Below are 6,364 nucleotides of genomic sequence, written 5' to 3' on the forward strand. Positions count from 1 at the left end.
CACACACACACACACACACACACACACACACACACACACACACACACCCCCACCCACCCACACACACACACGCACACGCACACACACACACACACACACACACACACACCCCCACCCACCCACACACACACACGCACACGCACACGCACACACACACACACACACACACACACACACACACACACACACGCGCACACACACCCAAACACACACACACACACACACACACACACCCAAACACACTCACACACACACACACACACACACACACACACACACACACACACACACACACACACACACCCAAACACACTCACACACACGCACACACACACACACACACACACCCAAACACACGCGCACACACACACACACACACACACAGGCTCACACGTATACACTGTAGTGCTGATTACACAGAATTATTTCCTAGGGTTTGGGGCTGTGTTGCGCGTGTTGCTATAGCAACCAGAGCAAGCCGTCTGTTGGGGCTATGGTCTCGGTCCATCTCACATCTCCCCTTTATTCTAGCAGTCAACCCCTGTCTTGAAACAACTTGCAGAGCTTTTAACAAGCACAGCGCCGTCTCAAGCCTTCTCCGTTTGTTCTGTACTCAAGTATTTCATTGGATGTTATCATGAAAGAAAGAATGTTTTATTTAAAAACTTTTTCTGCTCAGTGCTGGGATAACATGTCAAGGATTTTGATCTAAATGTCCTAAATGGATGCAAATACTTATACTAATTCGATTGCTATATATATATAATTTTCATGAATTATGTTTGAAGTATCTATTAAGAAAACGGGCAATTCAAATCAACATGGAGGCTGTCTCTTTAGGCCGTCTTTCTTATCTGACAATTCGCTCTGCGAGGAAAAGACTCAACTCCACCCAAGCATCAGACATTCTGCCCAAATGTCTATTTACTTTATACTATAACTGAGAGGCTAACAGAGCTGAGAGAGGCTAACAGAGCTGAGGGAGGCTAACAGAGAGAGGCTAACAGAGCTGAGAGAGGCTAACAGAGAGAGGCTAACAGAGAGAGGCTAACAGAGCTGAGAGAGGCTAACAGAGAGAGGCTAACAGAGCTGAGAGAGGCTAACAGAGCTGAGAGAGGCTAACAGAGAGAGGCTAACAGAGCTGAGAGAGGCTAACAGAGCTGAGAGAGGCTAACAGAGAGAGGCTAACAGAACAGAGAGAGGCTAACAGAACAGAGAGAGGCTAACAGAGAGAGGCTAACAGAGCTGAGAGAGGCTAACAGAGAGAGGCTAACAGAACTGAGAGAGGCTAACAGAGAGAGGCTAACAGAGAGAGGTTAACAGAACTGAGAGAGGCTAACAGAGAGAGGCTAACAGAACTGAGAGAGGCTAACAGAGAGAGGCTAACAGAGAGAGGTTAACAGAACAGAGAGAGGCTAACAGAGAGAGGCTAACAGAGAGAGGCTAACAGAACCGAGAGAGGCTTATAGAACCGAGAGGCTGAACAGAACTTCAAAAAGGCTACAGGCTCTTTCAGAAATCAATGGGAGACGTTACTGAAACTAATTTTTTTTGCAAAAAACTAAAAAACTTCAGTCATAACATATAACATTTTAATGTGGAAAGCCTAGTAAATATGTAAATGAGTGCATGCCATTAGCAATTGTATATTGCCATTTGAATACCAGTTTGAAACTATAATTGATCTTCTGTACATGCGCTTTTTAATTTTTGTATGCTTGCATTTTTTTGGGGTTGGTTTTCACAAGGCAACCCCTCCCCTCTCCCCAGGGTCCAATCCATCCAGGCACTTGACCTGCCCATAATAACCATGATTTACTATTTAGCACACACACACACACACACACACACACACACACACACACACATGACCACACACACTGTCTGAATGACCAGAGTGGTAGGTTAAAATGCATTATCACAGGTAGGCCTTTGGGAGTGTAGTCAGATAATCGCTGCTAGGCCTCAAGTTAAATTCCAAGCCCCCACCACAAGGTCACAAAGTGTCAGGCAGTTTCTTGGTTCATTTTGCCAATGGCAGAAAAAAAGGAAAGTCCAGCCTTGGCCGCCAGCCTTGTGTGTGGGGGGGGGGGGGGGTGAGGCTGCTGGTTGTGCAGCCCACGTTTGAGAAGACAAAGCAGCATGGGTGTAAAAAGTCATTCCTGCAACAGTCTTACAGTTGGCAGGGATTGTGACTGTAAAAGTAAAGAGTGAAACATTGACAAAGAAATATAGAAATAGGAGACCAAAAAAAATTCAGTCACTATTGTGTATCTCTTGAATTGATCTGTCGGGACTATTAGTGAATTCAAATGGAAGGTGTGAAAATAATTAAATTGTGACACATTTAATTATTTCCTAAATAATTGCAGATTCTATCAATGAGGGGGATTTAAAAATCCTCCTTAAGCTAATTCCCCATGAAGAAAGACCCCGGAACTCCCCTGCTAGGCCTCCTTTTTAATTACCTTGTGATTAACGACACCTTCTGAGCAGCTCCGACTATCAGCTCCAAGTTAAACGTTCTTGGAGGGGAGGAGTTGGACAGATTACTAAGATGAAGATGCAGGAGGCGAGAGTGGTTGGTAAGGCCCCCACTCCTCTGTTCTGAGCGGTTTGGGTGGATTGGGCTCCATCACCTCCTGCCCACCGTTGGCTGCTGTAGCCCGGCCCGGCCGTAGAGAAGCTGCGACGGAGGCAGAGAGACGTTCATCAGAATGCATCGTGGGATGTGGTATCGGGGACGCTCCCCAGCTGTTATAGCTGTTAAATCCTAAATCAACGTAAATATATCATTTCCTAGACTAATGAAAACATTATTCCGCCAAGTCTTATGAAACGCTGTGGCAGTTTCAAGCACAACAATGTCTTTCCATGATGAGAAATCATTTCGCGATTATTTAGTGAACAATGACCAAAAAAAGCATTCCTACTACTAACGAAACAAATGACTAGAATGGTCCTTCCAAACGGCGGCGGTCCCATCACCACGACAGGGCGCTGTACGAGCCCTGCTGGGTAGAGGGATAGGACCTGCCTTAGAGCATGGCATCTCGCTCTCTCGCGTTCTTCTAACAAATGGACTTATTGTAAGCCACTTTGCATAAAAGCATCTGCTAAATGCCCTGGATGTAAATATGAATGTAAATCTCAGAAGAAAAATGTGTTGAGGTCGTTTCTCGGAACCCAACAGAAAACACAAAGAGGTGTATGTGCTTGTGTGTAATAAAAAGGTTGTTTTTCTGGAGGAAGCAGATTGGCAGGCCGACTGATGAATTAGGCCGTTTGTGCTGTTTCTCCCGACCGTCCGGAGTCATACGCATCTGTCTCTTCAGAGTTGTGAGCATGTCGTGTCTACACCGGAGACCGGGGCTATACATCAAACCCTCTGCGCTTTTTATGTGACATCATGGTATTTGGTGGACGTGCCTTGAGGGACAGGTAATTGAACACCAGGGGTCTGAGATGTCTCAGAGGCTGTTCTTCTGCTCCTGGAGCCATGGACCAACATGGGATGGTCCTGCTTTATACAGGATTAATAACTCTCTCTTCCAGCCGCTTGTTCATATACAGTCAAAATAACACTATTAACATTGTTAAAGCATTCTATGCATGGTTCTCTTGTGTTTCCAGTTGTCTGCAGTTTAGGGAGTTTCACGCCAAACAGAACCAGGGCAAAATAGTTGAGTGTGTGTAAGATGTATGTATGGCCGCCCCTTGAGCAGTATGGACAGGTTCAGTTTCCTTTTAAAGAAGCCATTTCCCAGGCCTCTCTTAAAACAGCTGCTGCTCTGCCCAAGTCCTCTTTGTATTTTTCTCCCCCCCGTTCTTTTCGCCGCCTGTCTTATTACAGCTGCTCATTCACCTCAAGCCCAGGGTGAAAATAAAGGTAATCCTCTCATGTCTGCCCAACATATGACATGACTATGCTGCACCTTTATTTCTTCAAAATCCATACCTCGAGATCATCTATTCTCTTCTTAACCAGTAGCCAACGATTCCAAGTGATATGGCAGCAGGTTATTGAGTGAAAAGGCCCACGCTCACACACACACACACACACACACACACATACACTCACACACACACATACACTCACACACACACACACACACACACACATACACTCACACACACACACACACACACACACACACACACACACACACTCACGCACACATACTACGACTGCTTGTGGTTTTGAAATCCCACTTCAAGGTTTACATACAAAAACATTTGTGGTAAGGCCATGAATAATATCAAACATCTGGGTTCCTCCCAAGTTTGAGCTCCTGAAATTGTATACCATAAAAACACCATCTGCTTTCACACATACACGTAAAGCCTGCTATTAGCCCACTATTCTCCCGACGGGCCATATATGTGAATGACATATCCTGACATTGGTATCCTGAAAACATCCTGAAAAATGTTGGCATTGCTTTTCAGAGTCATTCGTGGTGAACGCTAATCGTAACCCTAAAAGTACACATCATACAATAAATTACAATACATGATTTCACAGCTGCATGTGTATATAGATAATGTTTTTTATTATTATTATGTTCCACCTTTCCTGCTGTCGGCTCCCAGACCGTAGTCGAGGAGCACAGGGGAGACGTTCCCTGGGGAGACGTTGATGTTCTCTCGGGGGTAACACCCTTCACTTTGACCGGCAGTAGGTCTTATAGGTCGGAATGAAGCGGCCGCCGATTCTTGACAGGCTGGGTACTTTATTCTTAGTTTCACTAACTTTACAGTACACGTTTGCACAGACACAACCGGACTGGTTCATTACTTCACTAAACGGACACGCTACTCGCTCTCCTCGCTCGTCCACTCCCTTGCTGACGCTGCCATTCTCACATATGCTACTCTCGTAACAATTATTATAGGGTCCTATCCTTCCACTCCCTGTTTTCTCAGTTAAACACAGAAATCAACTACATTTGTCCCAGTGTTTGTTATATGTGAAATGAAGCAAAAAAATACCCTCTCTTTCTCCGCTAACGCAGTCGTTCATGACGCCTTTCTTCTTCGTCGTTCCTTCTATTTGTCTCTCTCTTGTCTATTTGTCTCTAACTCAATCTTTCATCGATCGATGCGGATGTTGTGGATGCAACAGAATATATGATGCATCGCTTCAGCAACATTTAAGATGATCGCGATGAGTTCTGCCCGTTCTGCCTCCGTGCTGTCTGCGGTCAAACCAAAACAAACCACAGTGACAGCGGCCGTCCTTATCCCGCCTCTTGCATATCGGGCATCAAGTGTGAATAAGTGTGAATGACCCTCACTTTCGAACCTCCTGACAAATGCGGAGAAAAGACAAGGACATGTGTGAAAACGGCTGATGTGTGCGTTTCAAGGAGAAAAAGCAGATTCAACTTTGATTGAAACTAAAGATAATAAGATGGTATTTCTGCATTTTACTTTTGCTAAAGTGAGTTCAATGGCCCGAGATACCAGTGAATACTGCACATTGTTCTCCGACAGCTCTTGTGTTTCCTCTCCCTCTGTCAGCACACATTTGAATAGTTTGAGGTTAATGCGTCTGGGCGTGGAACGGCTGCACCTGATATGGTCAATCACACGTAACGCACAGGGGGTGAACGCCCCCCCCAACCACCACCACTCACCACCATACACCCCGCCGCACGCACATTCAACAAAAGACAAGGCAAAGACCGGCCGCCTATACACCAACAACCACAAAGAAAGAAATGTTCAACAAGGATTACAAAAGAGCGTCCGTTTTTTTATGGCATTGCTCTTTTACATATGGAGACCACCCAGGGCCGCTGCTAAGCTTTTGGAGGCTGTAAGCATAATTGGTCATAAATTGGTCAGGGAGGAACAACAACTTTTTCTGGCAGCAGAATCGCTAATCAAGTCATCATAAGACACCCTTGTCCCATTGTTGACCGTAGATATGTTTTAATGAGTTCCAGTTTAGAAAAACTGCTCTGAGAAAGGATGCTCTGCCTCCGATGCAAAAAGACGAGAGCTTTGAAGGCTGTACCATTTCAGGGAAGTGCCCCCCCGCTTCCCTGAAATGGTACAGCCTTCAAAGCTCTCTCACTCTTAATATATTAACTAAAAACATGTCATTTGCCCGAATTGAGTGATAGGGTACACAATTAAGAAATAACAACGCTGGGCCTGTTCATAACTAATACTTAAAACGTATATATTTTGTAATGTAATAATGTAATAATTATCATGACATTTTTTTAGCAACCCTCATTTTGGAGCCCCCCCCCCCCAGGTACTTGGGGCCCTACGCGCTCTGCGTACTGCGTATGGGGAGCGGTCCTGAGACCACCCCTGTACACACACACACACACACACACACACACACACA

This window comes from Micromesistius poutassou (genome assembly GCF_964030765.1).
Source record: "Micromesistius poutassou genome assembly, chromosome: 10".
Taxonomy (NCBI): domain Eukaryota; kingdom Metazoa; phylum Chordata; class Actinopteri; order Gadiformes; family Gadidae; genus Micromesistius; species Micromesistius poutassou.